The sequence below is a fragment of the Cibotium barometz genome, chromosome 1, assembly GCF_041138505.1.
Source record: "Cibotium barometz isolate CiBa-2024 chromosome 1, ASM4113850v1, whole genome shotgun sequence".
Classification (NCBI taxonomy): Eukaryota; Viridiplantae; Streptophyta; class Polypodiopsida; order Cyatheales; family Cibotiaceae; genus Cibotium; species Cibotium barometz.
In genome coordinates, this window is record NC_141046.1 from 57,874,308 (window position 1) to 57,901,642 (window position 27,335).

Genomic DNA, 27,335 nt, shown 5'->3' on the forward strand with positions numbered 1-27,335 from the left:
TATCATTACCTCCAGAGAGCAAGGAACCGAGTTTCATCCAACTTCTCCAACTTTGTTAAGTGATCCACCCATTGAGACTCCTTCCACCAGTTCTCCTTGATTGCAATACGAAGACTGGGCACCAGAAATTCCCCTGGCATGATTGCTTTCTAGACCATATGTTAACCGAAACGGGTTTGCCTTTTTGTTGGCACCTTATATGTTGTTCTATAGGCCCATAATGTTGCACTCAAATTTTTCTCCCAATCATTCTGAGACTCTGATACTGTTTTGGTAAGAGTGTGGATTAAAGTTTTGTTCATGCTCTCAGCTTGACCTTTTGCTTGAAGGTAATAGGGAGTGGATTTTCGGTGAACCACCATGAATCCTTCTAGCAATTCTCTGATTGTATCATTGAGAAACTGCGTCCCCCTGTTGGAAACCAATTCCAGTAGACATCCAAAGTGGGTGATGATATTTTCATAGATAAACTTTGTTGTAGATCTACAGTCTGCATTTTTGAATGCCCTTTCCTCTACCCATTTAGTGCAATAATTTGTACCAACTAGAATATAGTGTGCTTGTGTTCCTCGAGTTGTCGGCGGAATTACTAGCCCAATGAAGTCGATGCCCTATTTCTCAAACAGTTTACTCACAATGATTGTTTGTGAGTGGGTTGCGGCGGTCAGCTACTCGAGGCAGGTAGCCCGCTGGCATTTATCACAGTGCTTAACATAGGTTGCTGCATCCCGAAATAGAGTTGGCCAACCCATATCCACTCTGAAGCACTTTCCTGGCCGTAATTTCAGTGGCAAAATGCCCCCTTCTACTCCTCCATGATCCTGATATAATATATCAATGTATTTGTCCTCTCACACGGACACCGACGTATGACATTATCTTGACCCTTTTATAGAGCTGCCTTGCTATCAGTTGATACAATGCTGAGTCGCGTATTAATCAACGTGCTCTATCCTTGTTGATTGGCTTATCCACCATCGGGAGATACGAGGATAGGAATTCCACTATTTATAGGCTCCATTTTGGTACATGAAAACACATTTCTGGAGTGAGAAACCTTGAAACCCTGAAATGCAAGAAACGTTTTGAAATGTTATAGAAACTCTTAATTTTTTTAGTTTCTAAAAAAAAAATTTATTTCTCAAGGTTAAAAGTTCCCATTTTTTGGAACTTTAGCAATGCAAAATTATATAGAGAAAAATCCAAAACTTTGGTGTTCCTTAGCCGAAGGCCGAAACGTTTTGCCCCGAAACATTTTTGGTGACTATGGAGTCAACTAAGAATAGAGTAGCATCCAACAAATCATCGTCCACACCTGTAGGGGGTTCTCCATTGGGTATTCTTGAGAGGTGATAAGCTAAGACATGTTTTTTTTCTTGGCTGGACAATCACCTCAAACTCAAATTCTAGCAGGATAAGAAGCCACCTGCTCTGATGCGACCTATTGTGCAAGGCTTATTTACTAGATACAGTAAGGCTTAGTGATCCATAAAAAAATTAAACTTATTGGCAAGTAGGTAATGGCAAAACTTTTTCACTGCATAAACCATCCCTAGCCCTTCCCTTTCAATGTTAGTGTAATTTATTTATGCATCATTGAGTTTTCTACTTGCAAAGCTTATAGGTTAGTCTAGTTTATACTACCCTGGTTGAGCTAATACACACCCTATAGAAAAATTAGAAGCGTTAATATGCACATGAAACATAAGATCCCAATTAGGTGTTCGTAGAATAGGGGCAGATGCTAGGGCTCTCTTAAGAGTATCATAGGCCTTCTAGCAATTTTCATCCCACTTAAATTCTATAAGAAGTTTATACAAAGGTTTGGCTATATCGGCAAAGAATATTATAAACCTCCTATAATGGCCCACATGTCCCATAAACCTTTGAACTCCTTTATAATTAATGGGTGGTGGCAATTCTAAAATTAATTTAATCTTGGATTCATCCGTGGAGATGCCATTTTTGGACACAATATGACCTAGAATTACCTTAACCATCCCAAATGGTAATATGGTTGGTCCACTACCAACATTTTTTCAGCATCAACAAGAAACCATGCTTAAGACTCAAGTAAGAAATCTAGAAAAATTTTCTTTGTATTTGCCATCATGGAGAGGATTAGTAGAGAAGTTTCATTGTAGCCGTTAAAAGTGTTATCTCCTAAATTACTTACTTAATTACTCACCATTGATAACACAACCTAAAAATCTATTATTAATTAAACTATTCATTATTGATTACTCTTTCATAAACAAACTTAACATCAAAGTGTCAAAAATGAAAGACTATACTAGCCAATACTTATATTGATCTCTGATACCCAATTACAAAGTTATCTAGTCATTTGGCATAGTATAAAGCCACCAATTACTTGGAATACACAAAGTCATGTTTTATATCACATAATGTTTTAGTGCTAAACATCCCTAGGCTTCTTGATAAACTAAGGTATCAATTTAGGTATTACTTGAGATAAAAGCAAATATAAAATGTTCATCAATAATAGAAAAACTACTAGGGAAGAGGCATCGAGAGGGCCAAATATAGAGTGTATTTTTGAGCACATGGCATGAGAGGACCTTGTAGTGGAGCCAGAAGAGCAACTTACCCAAATGCCTTTGCCATTCCCATCTATAGCACCTAAAGGGAAAATTGCTAGTTAAGAGGCCCTCTAAAGTAGATAAAAACATCAATGTTTTGAAAGAACTGGTGCAAGAGAAAAAGAAGCTAAAGGAGAAGATCAAAGAAAAAATGGAGGACCCCATCTATCCCATTGGCTTCTATAGTACCACATGTAGCTTCTAGCCAATGAGGATTAAGTATATATCTAAACAAACCACTAGTGGGAATGGGGCTAGAAATACATATATTTGGACCACTTCCCCCAAATTAAATATTTATGAATATCTCTATTTTCCCCAAAATCACTCAAACAAAAAATAATCCACTAATATTAATGGCCATAATCTAGGAAATGGGCACAACGAGGATAAATTTTTTGTGAAGCCACTAGTGGCTGAGCCAATCTTTGATCCAAATCCACTCTCATCTCACTCAAGCCACTCTAGAAAGGATCGGTCTAATTATAACTATGAGGAGGAGTTGAAGAAAGAAAAGAAGAATAAAAGCACACCTTAAAAGGATTTTTTCATCACAAAGGAGAAAAAGAAAGATATTGCCTAGGAGTAGACTCCTCGGAGCCAAAGATACAAGCCTACAAAAAGGGAAGAATAGATGGAGGCTCGTCATTCTTAAAAAAACTAAGGAGAGTAACACTAAAAGAAGGATGCCCATGAGAAAGAAAAAGATAAGGAATTTGAAGAACAAAGTGAGAAACCACCAAACAAGGATGAGGAGGAGGACCAAGAAATGAATGACAAGGATAAAGAAATAGATAATCTATCTGAAGGAAAATAGAAAGAGGATGGTCCAAAAAAAAGAAAGAGATGCCCATTGGGACACATTCTAATGAGCTTGAAGGAATGGAATAAAAAGGGAAATAGAAAATGCCTAAGGGCATTGAATCAAGTGAGGAATAGGAAAAAATAAAGAAAGATGACCACAAGGGTAAGGCAATGATTGATATAGTGTTGAAATATACAAGTGAATAGGGTGTGTGCGGGAACAAGTCCTTAGCAAGAGGCTTTAAAAGAGATTATGTGGAGATATTCTGGGGAGAGAATCAAGCAAAAGAGGTGGAGTGAATCAAGGAGAGAATCAAGCAAAAGAGGTGGAGTGAATTAAGGAGAGATCAATGGGATTAGATGCTTGGATGTAAGCTCTATAAATTGAGGCATTGGCCTAATGAGAATTTGTTGGTTTTTGATTATCCATGCCTACATTAAGCTATCAATTAATTGCTCACTAATCTCATCTTAATCATCTTCTAATTTCTTTGTTAATGATGTTGATTCTAGCATTTGATCCACCATAGCTCATCACATTGCTGCAAATTTAACATGGTATCAGAGCCTAGCTTAGAATCCATCAAATTTATGAGTCCATTATCTTGCTAATCACCTAGTTAGTTAGGATTAAGAAATAATCAAGTTTTTACCTCTTTTTTCAAATAGCTTCTATACCCTCAGCTGGTGGAGGGGCTTGATCTCCCTCTAGGCTTAACAATAGGCTTCAAGCCTCTAGCCCCACATAGCCATACTCCCCACGCACCAGCCCATCTACTCAATTTGTCAAACCGTTGGCTGTTGTTGCTGCTGGAAATCGCGATTTCTCAAGCGCCTCTTTCTGGAAGAAAATTGCAGATCTACTCCTCCAGAGAAGACATTGGTCTAATTCATCTTGGCCCCAGGGGTTTTCAGGGGTGCTCTACAAGCTAGTGAAGACAATTTTTGATTTCATCAATTCTACAGTGAGATCCAAGCTCTGCATCAAATCTGCAGGTGACTTTGGTAAAACAAAGATTAAACATTCAATGTTTGGTCAAATCTTGTGTTTCTTGGCTTAATCCTCTACTAGACTAACTACTATTGATGTCTTTGAAAGGATTTGAGCTCATTTGAACTCTAAGGCTCCAGATCTGGACTCCCCGCATACTCTGTTTTTTGCATACAAAATAGAGAATTATTTTGTTAATCAGTGATTAATCATCACTATCATTGTATTTTGGTGAAATTGAGGGTTCAAATTAACCATTGGGTATCTGATAATACAGATCCTTATAACTTCAAATTGTAATTTGGAGATGGTTTGATACTCCAACCATTCAGTACAGATTTGTTACCCTTGGTTTTATGTAATTTTTAGTGAATTTATGCTGATAAATCTGGTGTAATCATCACCTAAACACCAGATTGAGTTGTAAAAGGGTAGACACTGCCCTTGAATCTTGAAATTGGATCAAGAGGTAAGACCCCCTTCACATCATCATGAGCACGGCACAAGAGATAGCCAATTTTAATGGGGAGCAGTTTTATACATGGCAAACAAAAACCATGTATTTGCTCATGAGGAAAAATCTGTGGGGGCTAGTTGAGGGAAGAGATGAATGCCCAGAGGTGAGTGGGAAAAATGAGTGGAAGAGCAGCAATGAGAAAGTATTAGGACTCATCGCACTCAGGTTGAATGATGAAATCATTCATCACATCACAGGGATACAATGGGCAAAAGATGCGTGGGATGAACTCAATAAATTATTTGGCACTCAAGCAAAAAATTCAAAGATAAATCTGTTAATGCAATTCTACAAATTGGATATGAAGGAAAGTGAACCTTTAATCACACACTTGAACAAATATAAAAGCATTAAGCAACAACTGGCAGCCATTGGCAAAAAGGTAGAAGATCAGGTATTAGCAGTGCTTCTGAAGAGTGTGGACAAAGGTGAATATGAAAACATTGTAGCAACATTAAAGAATATACCTGAATTGAAGCTGCACGAGATAGAAGGACTCTACTAGAGCAAGATACCAGAGTCAAAGAGAAGAAATGGCTGGACTCAACAACTGGAGAAGAAAAATCATTCTTCACTCGAGAGGAGGATTCTCTCGAGAACGAGGACAAGGAAGAGGCAGAGTAGGAGGAAGGACCTTCACTTGCCACAACTGTGGAAAGCCAGGACACATGGCAAGAGAGTGCCACAGCAAACCCAGTGGAGAAGAACGACATCGGCAAACTTCATGGAGGCTCCTAAGGAAGTGGAGTCACATCATCTTTTCTGAGAGAGAGAGAGAGAGAGAGAGAGAGAGAGAGAGAGAGAGAGAGAGAGAGAGAGAGAGAGAGAGAGAGAGAGACCCCACAACCCAATGTAACCTGTCCCAACAGAGTAAAACCACCTCTGAGTCACCGATGATGTAGGCCATGTGGTAGATGTATGTGTGAGCACTTTAGTCAAGGTCACGGGCACTTGTAGTAGCCTTGGACACATAGAGAGAGAGAGAGTGTCAAGGACTATGAGTTTAGGGACTTGACGCATTGGTCGCGGGCTACCAAGTAAGAGGGAAACTTGGTATAGGGTCCAGGTGTGCTACGATTCTTCACTTGAGAGGGGAGGTGTTGAAATATACAAGTGAATAGGGTGTGTGCGAGAACAAGCCCTTAGCAAGAGGCTGTAAAAGAGAATCTGTAAATGAGAGAGAAGCTGTGAAAACGTGAGAAGTATCTAATGGGAGAGAATAATGGGTAGCATGAGAAGATTTAGGATGTGTGGAGATATTCTGGGAAGAGGTGGAGAGAATCAAGCAAAAGAGGTGGAGTGAATCAAGGAGAGATCAGTGGGATTAGATGCTTGGATGTAAACTCTATAAATTGAGGCATTGGTCTAATGAAAATTTGCTAGTTTTTTTTAATCCATGCCTACATTAAGCTATCAGTTAATTGCTCACTAATCTCATCTTAATTATCATCTAATCTCTTTGTTAATGATGTTGATTCTAGCATTTAATCTACCATAGCTCATCACATTGCTGCAAATTTAACATATAGAAGATGATGAAAGCCCTTCTTAAAAAACGTTTAATCCAATCCTCTTATTGAGCTTATGTGCATCTATGAATCTACAAAATAGAGAGAGAGTGAGGAATATTATCCTCTTAGGAAGATCACAAAAACAATGACCTATGTTGTGTCTATGGGCAGAATAGCTCCATCAAGATCAAAAGTTGTTGAACCAAAGATAGAGCTAGATGTGGAAGACTCACAATATGTATAGAAAAGGTAAACACTCACAAAAGTGTTGCAAGTGAGCTTGCATTCCACAAGGTTTCTTTGTAAATCAAGGAAGCATAGTGGCAAGGTAAAAAATTGGCAAAGCACCACTGTCACTAAGACAATGGATAAGCAACCTTTGTTGTTTGCTAAGGGAACTTTATACTTCTGAGATGAAGAAGTGAAAGGTGGATACATGAAGATCTTCTAATATCTTGACTCCAAAACATCCAAGGGGTATGAGAAGCAATGGTGTAAGAAGTGCTACATCAAACCCACCTAGACTATAAAAAAGCCTTCAAGGTTGGTGTGAAAATAAAGAAGTAGAAAGAAATGTTAGAGACCTAGGCTATGGCCATCCAAGAGCTTGTTCAAAAGCAAACTGCAAACCTTGCAAAATAGCCCAAGAAGAACCTAAAGTAGTAAAGCACTTTTAAAGTATTTTAGAGGAAAACTCTAGAATCCATAAAAAGGGAAATGAGTTACTAAAACTATACTTGAAAGGAGCAAAAACATAGCTAGAAGTGGTGAGAGGGGGCATTTTCATAGCTATAAACACATTCTCTAGAAGTGAAATCTTGGGAAATGCAAAACTCTATGAAGGAAAATAAAGATCTAAGGGAGCTACTAGTAAGAACTATAAGGGAAGCAAAAGAACTAGAAGAATAGCTCATCAAAAAAGAGTCTAAACGTGAAAGAAGAATATCTCTTACAGGACTAACAGAAACATTCACCAACCAAGGTGTATCATTATATGATGCAAAGAGGCTAAAATATCAACTTTAGAGATTAGAGATCTATAAGAAGCATTTGAAATAAGAGGGAAAAAGTAAATTTGTAACAATTAAGCAACTAAGAGAGAATATAAGCAAATTTGTAAGTAGGATCATAGCCTATGGCCCATTCAAAGCCATCAACAAAAACAATCATGGTTATGCCTCCAACACAATTTTGGATGTTCCATCCTCATCACTGATCCTCTATATTGGCATGATATAATATTTCCACACATCATGGACCTAGACTACAATTCTATGCTTATGAGTGAGGTTCAACTACAAAGTCATATTGATCAAGAAACTTTCATAATTGCCACTTAGCTTTTCCCAAGAGGAACCCCTCCTATACTAATCTTAAATATCTAATGTTTCAAGGCCTCTATTTGTGAAAAGATGTGTAAATGGGAAAACAAAAACCTAGAGGAAATGAAGGGAGGATATGCGCCGTGACCCCAAGCAAATTCATGCAAAAGAGGTCATGGCAGTGCAACCCAAATGGTGGCTCAATTTGTTTAAAGGCATACCCCAACATGCTTATAGAATATGTCAAAGCTGAAGAGAGCTACAGATCAATCCAAAGTATGCACCCCTCCATTAGCACTACCCACACAAGGAATTTGAGAAGAAGCTACATACCAACAAGGTAGTAATTAACTACCCAAAAATGCCCTTTCCTGTGGGCCATCATATTTACCTGCACAAGAAGACAACACAATAATATTTCCATATCCTATCTTTTATGCTAGGTAATAAGTGATCTGGCTAGGTCATGGCGACATCCCATTAGTGTCAAGAATGGGAGAGAAAGACAACACTATTAGCTATGGCTAATGAAGGAGATGCCTATACTTCTAATGAAGGAAGGGTCTAGACTACTTCTAGGAGGCTACACTATCCTAGTCTACAGTCTCTTAGCATACACACTCATTAAAGACTCAAGAAAGCATGGCATGTATCACACATATCCACACACTCACCTAAAACCTTAAACTTTATGCTTATGCATGCTTGAATATGTGTGTGTGGGCAAGAAGCCCATTGAATCTCTCTTTTTTGTGCTTGAGTAAGTGATTAAGCATGTGGGTTTGAGAAGATTAGAGTATATGTGCTTGAAATTCTTGCCCAATGATTGATCACTTGCTTTCTTGTTTTGTGTAGCATGTATAGACTTATCCTTGTTGTGAAGATAAGAGTAGCAAGAGTGTGTGAATCACTATGGGCTCATTGTCTTAGCCATTTAGTATATTGGAGTGTAGGAATGAAGGGATTGAGTCAATGGATGAAAATCCAATGTATGAGGTCAAGAATGATTGAGTGAGCCATGATATGATTGAGAGTGGTAACTATTCTATGATTATATACTCCATTGTCATTATTTTCCCACTTGAGAAGAGTAGAGGTGCTTAGAGCTTACAACTTGAGTAGAGGTGTGTAAAGCTTATGCGTTTAGTAGAGGTGTGTAGAGCTTACGGGTTGAGTGGGGTTAGATTGGGTAAGGTTAGAGTGGGGTTGGATTGGGTAAGGTTAGAGTGGTCTCTTATTAAGGATAAGTTTCTGTGCACTAGCTAGGTTGAGTTCCTTGGTTAAAACTTGTGTAGCACACACACTATGGGTGAATTTCAATAGCTTGTACTCCACTCTATTACAAGTTAGGGGACTAGCCATTCTCCATTAGGACCACTGCGCATAGGCTAAATAGGTTAAAAAAGGTGGATGGGGATTGAGCAGTTAATGGTATGTGGATTACTCATTCCACATTATCATTAAAGAGGTCTAATTACTCTTGCATCCTCTCTATTTTTTCTTTTTTTCTTTTTGGATTAGGAGTAGGTTAGGTAGAGATTATGTGCATGGTTGTGTGCTGCATGCTTGGTATCCTTGTTGATATATTAGTCTATCTTTTGTAGGTATACGTACACAAGTGTGGGACTACGTAAGTGACTTTGAAGGAGGATTTATATTTATTACTACCTGATGTGTGCCAAGGCCTTGAAAGGCTAGAAAGTTAGTTTATTGGGGGTAGGATTAGTCGATCCCTATGGCACTATGAGTTAGGGTTCAATTTTCTCAAGTTCACACATCCTCAAAAGCACCTTCGGGTACAGATCTAAGATGTCTAAGTTTGAGAAGCTAACTCTAATTTGCACGGCTTTTGAATCTGACTAGGGAACAATATAACCAACACTTTGGTGTTTGGACTATCTAGGCTCTATTTTTGACGCAAAATTAGAAATAGCAAGTTAAAATAGTCTACTCGAGAGAAGGCGACTCCACTTTTCAATTTTGGACATTCTAACTTCACAGAGGTGTGTAGCATGCTCTCAAAAATTCTATTCAGAAAAGAAGGTGGTTCTGCTCTGGAGAAGGTGACTCTTCAATACAAAGGGGTTGTAGGTACCCAAATACCAAAGTAAGGGCATAATGAGGGTATATATACATGGGGGAACCATCCTATCAAGTTAGATTAGAAAAAACCTACTCATCAAGAGAAGGCCACTCCAAGAGAAGGCCACTCCAAGATAAGGTGATTCTAGGAGAAGACAACTCCTAATTCTAGAGAGCTGCTAAGAATGTCAATGGGTTCTTGACAATATTTTAAACATACATGTGAACCTACAACTAAGAATTGGTCCTTAAAACTCAAGATATTGCAAAATTAGTGAAAATTTAACACTATATTCATCCTACCTAGATTATTCCGCTTTATGCATGATTTGACAAACCTATTTAAGCTATGTATTTCCCTCCGTTCATATAAGGATGCCCAAAAAATGAGCCCTAAAGTACAATATTTTTGTATGATTTATGTGGAAAACTATTCCAGTAAAACTTACTTTCATTAAAAAGTTCATGACTTTCAAAACATAATCCAATGTCAAAAGTTTTTTTAATCAAAAGTGAGTGTGTGTGAATCTATGATTTATCTATAGAACTAACTTTAAATTGGAATTTGGCCAACATTAAAGTTAGCTTTTCCAAATTTAGACGAGAAGACCTCCATTTTTTTGACCTGAAGTTAGGGTGTTTCAAAAATCTAAAGTTGACTATTTTTTGCTCCATATTCATTTTGCACATAAAAGAGACCATTCCCACATCAACAACACATTCCCATGCATAAAAAGAGATAAAAGCATCAAATTGCACTTGTCCCTATAAAAAAGAAAAATACTAAAAGTAATCATCACGTTGCATTTAAAAGGAATGATAAAAAACTTTATACATTTAAGATTTGGGTAGGCCTAGGGCACCTTCCATTAATCTAACATGGCCTCTCGGCGGGTACCTTCTCAAGGGAAAGGAACTCAATGAGTTGGCAACCTTAAAAGCATTCACAAGGATTCATCCTTTGATTCTTACTTGGAAATGGTGTCACTTATTGGGAATGGTGTCATTGATTGGAATCAATCCATCTGTCAGGGACTTCACTCTAAACCTTGACTTGGGGAAGACAATGTTCCAAGGCATGTACAATAGACCATCAACTTTAAATTTAGGGAAACAACCCATGAAAAACTTTAAAACTTCAACTACAAGCATATAATACAATGTAATGCTAATTTGTGTTGATACTAATGCCTATGGCGCATACATATATTAAGATCCTTTGGCAAAAGTGGTAGGCAATCCGACTAATCCCATTTAACAAAAGCGATCTGTCAAGTACCTGGGCAGAATGTACATGGGGTCAAATGGAGCACTCTATAAGATGGCAAAGGATCCAAATAACACAATGGGAATCTTGATTCCAAGTGGTCATGCCAAGAGTGAGATGGAGTACACTCAAAGATGCAATATGTTGAGAGTGTCAACAATTGAGCATGAAAGACCAGGTATGTTTCAAACCCGATACAATGTTGATATTTTGATTAGTCAACAACATGGTTTTGAAAGAAAGAATGAAAACTTGTATGAAAAAACAAATGGAGAAACCACTGGCCAAATCCATGTGACTAGGATTCCTCAAGATGACCCCATGATGATGTTGTTTAAGGACCTTGACAATGTCTAGTATTCTAATACAAGTCTATTCAAAGTAGAGTGCCAAAACACCACACTATTTTTGCTGAGAGGCAAGTTAGACAACCTACAAACTTGGGGAATAGATACCATGATAATTGGGGAAACGAGTTTAGGAAGCCAAATTGGATGGAGCTTAGAAGTATGAATTGGACCTAATGTTTATCCAATTAGTCTAGATCTGATGTGATAGTTATTATAGATGATACACCTTTATTCAGAGAGATTATAGCTTGTAAAACAGCCAATTTTATCACTAGAATAACCCATTCAATAAAAATAATGGCAAGGACTGAATTTTTGGGCTGGTGTACCTCTAGCAAATCCACCTAGGTCTGGGCATACTTTTGTACCTGAGACAAGAGATCCAAGTATGCCTATAAGCGGTGGCTATAGCTATAAAAGATCTAGGGATGTCACATGAATTGGGAATTAAGCCTCCTAGGCCTAGAGCCCAAGAGCCTACTAGGAGGACTACGGAGGATGAATATTCTCGACGATGACTCATAAAGCCATCAATGCTTCGAAAATTGGTGAAAATTTACGATGAATCTGGGGAGCTGTACAACCATATCCACTCCTTTAGGCAATTAGTGAGGGTATAACAAGTCTCAGATGTTCATACCCAATAGAGAGATTTAGATTAATGCTAGAAGATAAGGCACTATCATGGTTCCAAAACTTAGAGCTCGGGGTAATTACAATACTTCAAAGCCTTGAGAAGAATTTTATTGCTACATTCTCAAAAATAGGGATCATGGTTCCAAAACTTAGAGCTTAAAGTAATTACAGTACTTCAAACCCTTGAGAAGAATTTTATTGCTACTTCTCAAAAATAGGGATCAAACATAATTCTCTCATGCATATCTATGCCTTTAAGTTGAAATATCACAATTCTATGCAAGATTGTATGAATAGGCTTAAGTAATATATCACAAGGTGTCCAAATGACAAAAAACCTAGCCAAGGGAGATTAATCTCTATCTTCTTGGAGGGCTTACACAATAAACTTTGCATGCTCACCTATATGCAAAGAAGCACATGAGCTTTAATTAGTGCTCTTTAGATGTTATAGATTATGATGATATCTTCCTAGAGGGCTTACACAATAAGCTTTGCATGCTCACCTATATGCCAAGAAGCACATGAGCTTTAATTAGTTCTCTTTAGATGTTATAGATTATGATGATAACTTTGACATGTTTTGCAACTCTAGCCATGGTAATCAATCGGTAGTCTAACACAGTGTAGTGTGAGGATTAGGTTCTAGTGTCTCTACAATTAAGGAGGTTAATATATAATAGATTACGAATCTAGTGTTAAAGAATTTGGGTCAGATTTATCATCCATCTTATCAAGATAGGACCTTATGCCTATGGAGCATGTGGAGGTCCTCACATGATTGAGCAATGCGCTACCCTCCTATAAACAATGAAAGTAATGCTTTGACAAAGAAATGGTGTCAACTATGCAAGTGTAACTACATGGATACCACATATAATTGTATCCCCATTGCTAAATTATAAAGAAGCAAGCCCTTGTTAATTCTTCACAATAAAGGTTGCATGCCATGAATGTCGAAAGAGTTTTAGTGCTAATACAAATGAATTTGCAAGAACAAGTGGGACAAGTGTTGGGAGCACAACCTCCATCTAGTACAACTCCATTCCGTTATGTGGGGATGCATGAATATGAAGCTAGATTAGTTTGATGACCTTGAGCCATACTATAATAAAGAGGGACCTCATCTGGTCAAACCCCTTTGTGAAATTCTAGTCAAATCTAATGCCAAGCAAGATACCGTTTGAATGAGCCTACATTAATTCAATAGAAAACTAGCTTAAGCCACCATGAGCTCCACCTCAGAGGTACCATTAGTAAAATGGTCCATGCTTTGAACGTTAAGGTGCTAGGCAACATACTATCCAATGAGAAAGGCCTCAATACAGCCACCATCATAAGAAGAAAATGTCGAATTCCCACTTCTTGGGAGACATTGGTTTGGATGTTGTGTGGATTACCTACCAAAGGATTGTCTAACCAAGCTACTGGAAACTATTGGAAAAGGGAAGGTTGCTCTCAACTACATTGAGTATGAGGAGGAGGCAATTCCTCTGAGGGTGATTACATGCTCTCAAGCAAGGCAAGATGCACAGTTAGAGTGAGATGAGAGGAATAAGAGCCCTAAACCACAAAAAGCTCAGCTCTCTTAGAAAGGTTTCCCCAAAGGATCCATTGGGGATCCTATATATAGAAAAAATATAGGATCCATTGGGGATCCTATATATAGAAAAATGTAGCCCGTTGGGATATTTGTCGGGCCCACCGAGCTTCATACAATCCATGGCAAGCTTTTGCAGATCACCATTCTGGAGCAACCTGCTTGATGGTGATCATGTGAATGTATTAATACGTGAACAAGTTGTTCACGCATGTTATTACCACAAAATTTTAAGTGATCGTGTTAAAATTAGAACCCTAGAAATCTTGGAATCAGAGAAAATGTATGGTTCTTCATTTAGCATATGGTAAGTTATAAAATCCCTTAGGATTACTAGAAAATGTAGCAGTCAAATATTGTGGCAAGCATACCTTCTGTGAGATCCCTCTACCCCCTCCGCACAGCACCGGACTCCCAGTATAGCTAACAGAGCGGAAGCAGCCCCCTCATGCGCGGGACAGGGTTTCTCACTCGGGGCCTCGCCCATGAATGGCCGGGCACGAGACTAGGCTGGTGGTCGCTCCGAAAACCGAAACCGGGAAAATTTCCCATGCCCGGAAAGCGGGGACGATTCCATCTTTTTGAATTTTCTTAACGAATTTTTCTAACGAGATCAATTCTAAACTATCCTTCACCTGAATAAACCAGATAGAAGGAAACTATCACTGATATAATTTGATCATCTGAGTAATTTCAACGCTTTTTTCCTAATCAAGATCAGGCACAGCCGTTGATCCACTCAATTGAGAAATTTATCAAGGAATTAACTAGCTACTCGAATCCTAGCGTAATCCTAAGATTTTTCAGTTTGATTATTAAAACTCCACTGATTCCAGCCCATCCGGCCCATGGGTTAGCCACCACCCTACCACTGGAATCGTAGAACCAAACAAGTACTCACCCACCCATAATTGAAATGCCTTTCTTAACTTTAGCTTTAGAAAACAGATACGCACACACTCCTCTTTAAAACTTTAATATAAAAAAATAATCCATTGACAAAACAGATATGATCACAGATTTCATAACTCAAAATTTCCATTCAATCCTTTGTTTCACAAAAACAGTACCACTCTGGACTCTCCGTTGGAACCAGCTGGTCAGCAACGAGATCCAGTGACAGATTACAATAATCATTTCGTCAACATACATATATATATCTTCCTCTACATACATATGGGTGTCCTAAGCACTGCGAGCCCGTGCATCGCCTGGTCAGAACCCTCCAGGATCCTCCTTAGGTGTCCTGGTACTTCACTCAGGGACTTCTTCGTCGGCCCTCGTCCACCATTGTACCGGAAGCACACCATTTTTCACCATACCTAGGCTGGTCAAGACCTGGGCAGGTTTTTGCCGCGTGAGCTGTCCCTTGAACACTCCCTGTTGCTAGCTGTTGTAGCCGAACTTCCCTTAGATAAACATATATGCCAAATGCTCCCTCCAGCATTCTGGCGTAAGATAGTCCTTTAAGAAAACAAGGTTTCTATGCAAGTTTTCAATTTTGATTTTTGTTTGAATACCATGAATAAATCTTAAATCCGTATCCCAATACTTCTAGATCTAGGTCTGAATTCCAAATAGAATTCCTCGAATTCTGTTAACTTGATCCTCAGATCAAAATCAAAAGTCTTAACTTAGTTTCAGATTCGGTGGGAGGATTTGAGTACATTTTTCCTGAACTGGGCACATCGTCATTGATTGAAACTGACGAAGGAATTAGGTCTTGGTCAATAGTCTGAAATAGAGTTTGGGTCTGGAAAGGTTCTTCCTAAACTATCTTTCTCGAAAGGTACTATTTCAATTTCTCTTTTTCTAAATTTTATTCGACGAATATTTGCTTACAGATTTCTAAAACATGAATTTCTTATGAGGAATAAAATAATCATTTATCTCGATCTCCGACTTCGATGGTTTAATTGAATTTTCTCATTACCATCTTAGTGAATATGAAACGGTAGCATTTCTTCTCACAGATTATCTACTTATTCATTTTTCTAATTTTTGCTGAAATTAAACAGAGGATTAAGAGAATCCTTATTTAAATATAATCACATTATGTGTATCTATTTATGCATAAAATCTAATTCTGATGATGAAAGTCACACTTTTATCATCATAAAAATCATTTATGATGAAAATCACTCTTTTAATATAAAAGAATTTCTTTTATGCATCCATTTATGCATAAAAATCATTTATAATGAGAATCACACTTTTAATACAAAAAAAAATCTTTTATGCATATGTTTATGCATACAAATCATTTATGATGAAAATCACTCTTTTAATATGAAAGAATTTCTTTTATGCATAAAAATCATTTATGATGAGAATCACACTTTTAATATAAAAAAAAAATCTTTTATGCATATGTTTATGCATACAAATCATTTATGATGAAAATCACTCTTTTAATATAAAAAATATCTTTTATGCATAAAAATCATTTATGATGAAAATCACACTTTTAATATAAAAGAATTTCTTTTATGCATCCATTTATGCATAAAAATAATTTATGATGAAAATCACACTTTTAATATAAAAGAATTTCTTTTATGCATCCATTTATGCATAAAAATCATTTATGATGAAAATCACACTTTTAATATTAAAAAAATATCTTTTATGCATGTGTTTATGCATACAAATCATTTATGATGAAAATCACACTTTTAATACATATAAAAAATAATCTTTTATGCATATGTTTATGCATACAAATCATTTATGATGAAAATCACTCTTTTAATAAAAAATTATCTTTTATGCATAAAAATTATTTATGATGAAAATCACTCTTTGAATAAAAAATATCTTTTATGCATAAAAATCATTTATGATGAAAATCACACTTTTAATATAAAAGAATTTCTTTTAATCATCCATTTATGCATAAAAATCATTTAAGATGAAAATCACACTTTGAATATTAAAAAAAAATCTTTTATGCATATGTTTATGCATACAAATCATTTATGATGAAAATCACACTTTTAATATATAAAAATAATAATCTTTTATGCATATGTTTATGCATACAAATCATTCATGATGAAAATCACTCTTTTAATAAAAAATTATCTTTTATGCATATATTTATGCATACAAATCATTCATGATGAAAATCACTCTTTTAATAAAAAATTATCTTTTATGCATATATTTATGCATAAAAATCATTTATGATGAAAATTACACTTTTAATATAAAAAAATATCTTTTATGCATATGTTTATGCATACAAATCATTTAAGATGAAAATCACTCTTTTAAAAAAAATATCTTTTATGCATAAGTGAAATAGGCGCCTCCTTCATGAGGGGAATTCCCCCATAGTGGGGTGTCAAAAATGCATCATTTCATCCAAATATCTCTCTTTTTTAACTATTAACCTTGTCTTTAGTCAACTCTTCATCTTATGTGAGTATTTACTCATTTTGGGGGGATTTTCCTTTTATTATTCTATTTATCTCCTCCCTACATTTGGATGAATCTTTTTGGTCCATAGAAACCTTAATTTAAAATTTTAAAAAAATCTTGACCCCCAAGATAATGCCTCTTGAACAGATTATACTTAATTTCTAATGCACCTTCTGAAAATCTTTTTGAACTTCTATTTTAGGGGAACTTATTTTAATAAGATGAGGTATTTTTCTATCCAAAAATATTTAAAAGCTGAATTATCACTCTCTAGAAGATTTTCTCTCTCTAGGCCAAAACTTGTAAGATTCCTCCCCCAAACCCTTTTTGATGTCTAGTATCTTTCCCTGTAATCAATCCCTCTTCAGAAATATAAAAGACTTGTTTCTAATTGTTTTAACCTAGAGAGAGAAAATATTCTAGAAAGAGAATATTCAGATTTTGAATATTTTTGGATAGAAAAATATCTCATCATATTAAAATAAGTTCCCCTGAAACAGAAATTCAAAAAGAATTTTCCAATGTGCAATTGGAATTAATCGGAAATGTGTATAAAGGACCTTAGCCTAAGGGTCTAGATTTTCAGAAATTTTTGGATTATGGTCCAATTAAGGTTCCTATGGGCCAATAGCATCAATCCATGTGTAGAGAGGAGATAAATCCAATTTTGTAAAAGAAGATACCCAAAAATGAGTAAATGCTCACATAAGATGAAGAGTTGAAAATGTACAAGGTTTATTAGTAAAAAAATTATGAGCAATATTAAAAGTATGACATATGTAAGGAAGGGGAGTTCTTTAAAGGAGGTGCATATTTCACATAAGATGAAGAGTTGAAAATGTACAAGGTTTATTAGTAAAAAAATTATGAGCAATATTAAAAGTATGACATATGTAAGGAAGGGGAGTTCTTTAAAGGAGGTGCATATTTCACATAAGATGAAGAGTTGAAAATGTACAAGGTTTATTAGTAAAAAACTATGAGCAATATTAAAAATATGAGATATTTTGGGTATAATGATTCCATTTTGACACATATGTAAGGAAGGGGAGTTCTTTAAAGGAGGTGCATATTTCACATGCTTGAATGAGTTTTAAACTCATAAAAATTGAGATATTTCATCTCTCCTCTCTCCTCATTCAAGTCTAGTTCTAAAAAGTTAGCTTAACTGATCTAAAAATGGTCAAATATTGACCAAACTGATTTAGAAAATTCTAGAATCAGTTTGTTTGGTTAGGAGCTCAATTTTTCCTATAAATAGAAGCCTCCCCCTTGTTGAAAAATATATAGTGTTTATGCATCGTTACTCTACTCCACCTAAGCCAGAAACTGTGAATTTATTTAATAATTCACTAGTTTTTGGAGCTTCCCTCTTTCTTCAATCCCAATTAGTGGCTCCATCAACATACTTAACCAATTGATTGGTTGGGGGCCTCTACCGTGAACAAAGAATCAAGCAAGTTGTAAGGTAATTAGTGAATATTGATCTTTCTATAATTTCTCAATGTTTCTCTCTTCTCAACCCCTCTCAAGCTTGAGAAGTTTAATTGTTATGGTTTTTTTTTTTAATGCTATTGAAGTTTGAATAGTAGTGAAGAGTTACATAATGCTATTGAAGTTAATTTTCATTTATGTTTAAATTCTAATGATTTTTATGTAAATTCTCTCTCTCACTCAAGAAATGGTCATACTCATGAACCGTTCTCAATCCAAATCAAGCTTTTCATAAAGCTTTTCCTTAACCCAAGATTAAGCTATGCTTGAGGCCAAACTAATGGCTTTTTTCTATGCTTTTAGTTTATGTATATTAATGATTCAATCCATTATGGATTGATAATCCAATTAGAGATTATTTTAATTATTTTCTTAATGATAATCATTATCCCTTAGAAAAATTGAGATTTATCAGTCATAGCAGCGGAGCTATGGCAAAATTTTTATAAAAATTATGCATAAAATAATTTCATTCAAAGCATAAAAAGAGGACTTCCTACCATATTCTAGGAATTATCATCCTAGATTAATCGAAAGAATTTCATTATAATCATGGAGAAATTAAATTTTAATATCATGCATAAAGGATAAGTTTTTATATCAAAAGTGTTATTTTTACCATTTTTATTTCATGCATAGAAGTATGCATAATGGATAAGTTTTTATATCAAAAGTGTTATTTTTACCATTTTTATTTCATGCATAGAAGTATGCATAATGGATAAATTTTTATATCAAAAGTGTTATTTTTATCATTTTTAATTTTCATGCATAGAAGTATGTATAAAGGAAAATTTTTATATCAAAAGTGTTACTTTTATCATTTTTAATTTTCATGCATAGAAGTATGCATAAAGGAAAAATTTTTATATCAAAAGTGTTACTTTTATCATTTTTAATTTTCATGCATAGAAGTATGCATAAAAGTTGATTATTTTATTATAAAAGTGTGACTTTTATCATAATTGAATTTCATGCATAGAGGTATGCATAAAAGTTGATTATTTTATTGTAAGAGTGTTACTTTTATCATATTGGATTTCATGCATATAGGTATGCATAAAAGATATTCTTTTTATACTAAAAGTGTGATTTTCCTCATAAATGGATTTTATGCATAAATTACATGCATAAGAGAAATTCTTTTATTCTAAAAGTGTAATTCCTACCAAATTGAATTTATGCATAGGAAGATGCATAAAAGATTGATTCAAAAGTGTCATTCTCATCTAAATTGAATTTATGCATAGGAAGATGCATAAAAGATTGAATTTTAATTCAAAAGTATCATTTTCATTTAAAATGAATTTATGCATAGGAAGATGCAAAAAAAAGATTGATTTTTACTTCGAAAGTATTAATCTCCTTAAATGGAATTTATGCATAAATAAATGTGTAAAGAAATCTTATATTAAATATAAGAGTTCTCTTGTATTCTATAAATAGATATGAGATGTGATAGGATGTGATAAGAGGTGTATAAGATGTGATAAGAGGTAATAAGATGAATTAAGATGTGATAAGATGTGTATGAGATGAGGTAAGAAGTGTATGTGATAGGATAAGATGTATATGGGTTGTGATGATAGGGCAAGAATGGATGTGATGTAAAAGATTAGATGTGAAGGCATATGGGGTTATATGAATGGGAATGTGGAAATGGATGTATGTATGTGGATGTGTGGATGTGGAGATGGGAGTGTGGATGTATGAATGTGAAAATGGATGTATGCATGAAGATGTATATGCATAGATGTGAATGTGGATGTAGATGTGGTTGTATAGATGTGAATGTGGAATGTGGATATGGATGTATGTATGTATGTGGATGTAGAGGTGGATGTATAGATGTGAATGAAAATGTGGATGTGGATGTATGAGAATGTGGATGTAGATGTGGATGTATAGATGTGAATGTGGAAAGTGGATGTGGATGTATGTATGTATGTGGATGTGGATGTGGATGTAGGTATGTATGTGGATGTAGATGTGAATGGAAATGTGGATGTGGATGTGGATGTATGTGAATGTGGATGTAGATGTGGATGTATAGATGTGAATGTGGAATGTGGATGTGGATGTATGTATGTATGTGGATGTAGATGTGGATGTATAGATGTGAATGAGAATGTGGATGTGGATGTATGTATGTATATGGATGTGGATGTGGATGTGGATGTGGATGTATGAATGAGGACGTGATAGTGGATGTATGCATGTGGATGTGGATTTATGGATGTGGATATGGATGTGTATGTATGAATGTGGATATGGGATGTGGATGTATAAATGAGGATGTGAAAATGGAGGTAAGCATGTAGATATGAATGTGGATGTGGTTGTGGATGTATGGATGTGGATATGGATGTGAATATATGATATGTGATGTGAAGGAATCTGAAGTGAAGAGATGAAAAATGATGTGATTGGATGAGTACACATATAAATGGAATGTGGAATAAGTAATGTGGATTAATAAGGGATAATGTGGAAAAATGAGAGTTAATATAGAAATTGTATTTGTAAACTGTTTGTAAATGCTGTTTGTAAATGGCTGTTTTATGTCAAGAATGCTGGGGAAGCATTTTGACCGTCTTGTGTTTAAGGTCGTGGAGACCTAACTGATAAAGTTGCAACTGCTGACGGAGAGTCAATGGAGGACGTCTCGCGTAGCAAGGTCGACCGAGGTCTTGACCAGCCTCGGTTCGATTTAAATGGTGAGCTTCCGGTACGGTGGATGAGGGACCAAGGAAGCGGCCTATGAGTGAAGCGCTAGGTCACCTGCGAAGGATCCTAGAGGGTGCTGACCATACGGTGCTCGGGCTCTGGGTTGCCGAAGATACCCACACGTGCGTCGTGGAAGATATTGGAACAAGGAGTAAGAGTTGTTTTGTGAAACCGGGCATGGATCTGGTTGATTGACCTTGCTGGTCTTCAATGGATGAGTCCATGGTTCTTTATATGGATCTGTTGGTTGATCTTGCTGATCTTCAATGAGAGTCCATCTTGATAAGTGATTATATTGCCGAGTATTATGGGCTAGGAACTAGGAAACGGCCCCTGTGTGGATAGGTGGTGAGCGTTCTAGTTGCCAATGATGCCATAGATACTCTGATGAAGGAATGATGGGAAATTATGAATCAACTGGATAAATTGGAAGATTGTGATCAGTGGTACTATGGTTTCCTTAAAGGATTGTTTTAAAGTTAGCTGATGCTAAGAAAAAGGCAATTTCATATTGGGTGTGTAAGTGGTGTGGCTAGTTTTATGTTTGCATGAACTTCCGGCTAGGGGGCCTTGGAACTCTTTTCCTTGGTACCCGGGACAAAACCTAACCAAATTCCAAATTGGATCCCATCACTACAGTGGTTGGGCGGTTGGCTAACCCATGGGATCGGATGGGGTTAGGCTGGACTGATGGATCCGTAAATCGAGATTTAAATTCTATTATTACGATAGATGAAGTAAATCCCGGATAGAAATTGTTCTATGGATAGGAATCAACGGCTGTGCCTCTTGATGGGGAAAAAAGCGTTGATCCCAATGATCCAAGTGCAAGTTCTTCCTTGATTTGACCAAGTACCGTTAAAGGTGCAATCAGATCAGTTTGATCAGTAATGATCTTGACTACGTTAGAGTAAAGAGTTATCCTGGTGGAATCGCCCGTGCTTTCCGGGTAAAGGAAGTTTTTCCGGTTTCGGTTTTGGACAAACCGACGGATTAGTCTCTTGTCCGGATATCCGTGGGCGAGGCCCCGAGTGTGGGACCCCTGTCCCGCGCGAGAAGTGCTACTTCCGCTGCTAGTACCCCGAATCCGTTGCTCGGTGGGAACAGGGATTTCACAGTTGGTATCAGAGCATTTGGCTAATAAAGATCAACTGAGAAACCAAATATGTCAAAATTTTATCAAGAAGCACAAAAAAGGTTGTAATTGTGTGATATAATTCATACAATTTGATATTCAAACTGAAATTCGTAAATTGGTAATTGGGTCTTCAGATGGAAGTACCGCAATTATATAGAATCCCTGACTTGCTTGAGGCCTAGACATGATGGTATTTACCTTATAATTCCAAGGGCCGTGACTACCGTATATACCGAGAGTATAACTGCAGCTCTTTACTGACAGTATATACGAGTAAATCTAAGACTTGAAATTATAAGTGTTAATGCTATCCAGATGATGATTTTGAATGTGGTTGATATGATTTTTAATTCTGTTTGGGAACTGATGAATTGATTTGGATTCTGATTGAAAAATGATGATCCTTGAAAATGGGTTGAAATGTAATAAGCTGAGCGAAACCACAATGTGGATGATTGGGACGAGTCCCTGTAATGATAAATGATGAAAATGATTCAGCAAATCACTATGAGATTAGTGGATTGTGCTGTCAAATTGCTACTGTTAACACTTGACCGTTAGATCAAGTTAAGGGATGACAAATTGAGAACTTACTTGACTGAAATTCCCGTGGAGGAATGCTCAGAAGGAAATTTTTCGGTCTAATGGACCTTTATCATGTTAAAGATATGATCTGAATGAATTGTTATTTAATGATGAGTTCTAAGGGATATTTATCCCAGTATTCTGTTGGGTTGACCAGAATATAAGGAACCCCAGAATAAAATTGGATCTTAAGAAAAAGAGTTGTCCTCTACTTTATGAGATGAGGACATCTCGCACTTTTTAAGTGGGGTAGAATGTAAGATTCTCCCCCAGCCTTAGAGGTATGCAGGAGTAAGAATCTCCCTTTCTGATCTTATAATTATTCTCTCTCTAAAATAAAAGAAAGATTCTGTTTAAAAAAAGGAAGAACCTTTTTCCTGAATACTTCTCAAGAGTCCCACCTGTTTTAAGGATTCAGAACAACGAGTTCAGAAGTGAGAATCGATGTTTTGGATATCAAGGTTTTGGTCTCGAGCACGGCCCAAAAGAAGTTCTTTATCTCTTGGGAAGTATAAGAAGTTATCTCCCAGATATTGTGGACCAAAGGAAGTAGGTGATTTAGCTTACGAACTTCTTTTATCTCCTCATCTCAAAGTTCTGAATGCCTTCTATAGAAAAATGTGCCAAACCCAAATCATGGAAAGACGGTAAAACTTCAGTGGCAAGTTACCGTTGGCTTCTAAGTTACGCTAGCTCCTTCCTTTATATAAGTCGTAACTTTTACTTGTCGTTCACAGTAATCTTACTCCCATCGATCTCCTTTCTTTCTTAATCTCCTTCATGGCTTGGCAACAAGAACTAGTTTTATCCATAATGATTCCTCACCTTCAAGACGCAAGTGAGTCTGTGAAGAAGGATTTTATAGAGCAGTATGAGCACTCACTTTTCCCTCACTTGGGAACTTCTGTAGCGCAAACCAAATGGCGGACCTATCAAAACATAACTAGGGTAACACCCTGGGGTCAGCAGCACTTTCGTAACAATGTCCGCTTAGCCATGGTTATTGAAGCTTTGGGTTTGGGTCCCCGATACTACTGCGTCATGAGATCAAGGCATCCTGGGTTTTCTGAGCGGGTCTTCTTACTGGCGTGTTTTCTTCCTCATGAGAAGATATGCCTTTACCCCGTTTTTGGCTTGCCTCTCAGAGGTCCTTTTGTTAGAACACCTCATACCACTGAGATAGGCGCAGCAATAACCCACAGAATCATTCCCATAGATGAGTTACCTTATACTTGTGCAGCTTGTGAGGACTGCTTTTGTGACCATATGATGGACGGGCTTATGGAAGTGTAAAGAGTTCCTCTATCTTTACTGTATAAGTTCCGAGAATGAATAAAGTTTAAATCTTGTTCGTATTTTGAATCTTGCTCTCTTTAAGACTTATCTTGGTGGTTAATCTTGATTAAAATTTTTCTCTAAGTCTCATATTCGTGCATCTTGCGAAATTATCCCAGTTTGCGAGATGAGGACATCTCGCATTTTTTAAGTGGGGTAGAATGTAAGATTCCTCCCCCAAACCCTTTTTGATGTCTAGTATCTTTCCCTGTAATCAATCCCTCTTCAGAAATATAAAAGACTTGTTTCTAATTGTTTTAACCTAGAGAGAGAAAATATTCTAGAAAGAGAATATTCAGATTTTGAATATTTTTGGATAGAAAAATATCTCATCATATTAAAATAAGTTCCCCTGAAACAGAAATTCAAAAAGAATTTTCCAATGTGCAATTGGAATTAATCGGAAATGTGTATAAAGGACCTTAGCCTAAGGGTCTAGATTTTCAGAAATTTTTGGATTATGGTCCAATTAAGGTTCCTATGGGCCAATAGCATCAATCCATGTGTAGAGAGGAGATAAATCCAATTTTGTAAAAGAAGATACCCAAAAATGAGTAAATGCTCACATAAGATGAAGAGTTGAAAATGTACAAGGTTTATTAGTAAAAAAATTATGAGCAATATTAAAAGTATGACATATGTAAGGAAGGGGAGTTCTTTAAAGGAGGTGCATATTTCACATAAGATGAAGAGTTGAAAATGTACAAGGTTTATTAGTAAAAAAATTATGAGCAATATTAAAAGTATGACATATGTAAGGAAGGGGAGTTCTTTAAAGGAGGTGCATATTTCACATAAGATGAAGAGTTGAAAATGTACAAGGTTTATTAGTAAAAAACTATGAGCAATATTAAAAATATGAGATATTTTGGGTATAATGATTCCATTTTGACACATATGTAAGGAAGGGGAGTTCTTTAAAGGAGGTGCATATTTCACATGCTTGAATGAGTTTTAAACTCATAAAAATTGAGATATTTCATCTCTCCTCTCTCCTCATTCAAGTCTAGTTCTAAAAAGTTAGCTTAACTGATCTAAAAATGGTCAAATATTGACCAAACTGATTTAGAAAATTCTAGAATCAGTTTGTTTGGTTAGGAGCTCAATTTTTCCTATAAATAGAAGCCTCCCCCTTGTTGAAAAATATATAGTGTTTATGCATCGTTACTCTACTCCACCTAAGCCAGAAACTGTGAATTTATTTAATAATTCACTAGTTTTTGGAGCTTCCCTCTTTCTTCAATCCCAATTAGTGGCTCCATCAACATACTTAACCAATTGATTGGTTGGGGGCCTCTACCGTGAACAAAGAATCAAGCAAGTTGTAAGGTAATTAGTGAATATTGATCTTTCTATAATTTCTCAATGTTTCTCTCTTCTCAACCCCTCTCAAGCTTGAGAAGTTTAATTGTTATGGTTTTTTTTTTTAATGCTATTGAAGTTTGAATAGTAGTGAAGAGTTACATAATGCTATTGAAGTTAATTTTCATTTATGTTTAAATTCTAATGATTTTTATGTAAATTCTCTCTCTCACTCAAGAAATGGTCATACTCATGAACCGTTCTCAATCCAAATCAAGCTTTTCATAAAGCTTTTCCTTAACCCAAGATTAAGCTATGCTTGAGGCCAAACTAATGGCTTTTTTCTATGCTTTTAGTTTATGTATATTAATGATTCAATCCATTATGGATTGATAATCCAATTAGAGATTATTTTAATTATTTTCTTAATGATAATCATTATCCCTTAGAAAAATTGAGATTTATCAGTCATAGCAGCGGAGCTATGGCAAAATTTTTATAAAAATTATGCATAAAATAATTTCATTCAAAGCATAAAAAGAGGACTTCCTACCATATTCTAGGAATTATCATCCTAGATTAATCGAAAGAATTTCATTATAATCATGGAGAAATTAAATTTTAATATCATGCATAAAGGATAAGTTTTTATATCAAAAGTGTTATTTTTACCATTTTTATTTCATGCATAGAAGTATGCATAATGGATAAGTTTTTATATCAAAAGTGTTATTTTTACCATTTTTATTTCATGCATAGAAGTATGCATAATGGATAAATTTTTATATCAAAAGTGTTATTTTTATCATTTTTAATTTTCATGCATAGAAGTATGTATAAAGGAAAATTTTTATATCAAAAGTGTTACTTTTATCATTTTTAATTTTCATGCATAGAAGTATGCATAAAGGAAAAATTTTTATATCAAAAGTGTTACTTTTATCATTTTTAATTTTCATGCATAGAAGTATGCATAAAAGTTGATTATTTTATTATAAAAGTGTGACTTTTATCATAATTGAATTTCATGCATAGAGGTATGCATAAAAGTTGATTATTTTATTGTAAGAGTGTTACTTTTATCATATTGGATTTCATGCATATAGGTATGCATAAAAGATATTCTTTTTATACTAAAAGTGTGATTTTCCTCATAAATGGATTTTATGCATAAATTACATGCATAAGAGAAATTCTTTTATTCTAAAAGTGTAATTCCTACCAAATTGAATTTATGCATAGGAAGATGCATAAAAGATTGATTCAAAAGTGTCATTCTCATCTAAATTGAATTTATGCATAGGAAGATGCATAAAAGATTGAATTTTAATTCAAAAGTATCATTTTCATTTAAAATGAATTTATGCATAGGAAGATGCAAAAAAAAGATTGATTTTTACTTCGAAAGTATTAATCTCCTTAAATGGAATTTATGCATAAATAAATGTGTAAAGAAATCTTATATCAAATATAAGAGTTCTCTTGTATTCTATAAATAGATATGAGATGTGATAGGATGTGATAAGAGGTGTATAAGATGTGATAAGAGGTAATAAGATGAATTAAGATGTGATAAGATGTGTATGAGATGAGGTAAGAAGTGTATGTGATAGGATAAGATGTATATGGGTTGTGATGATAGGGCAAG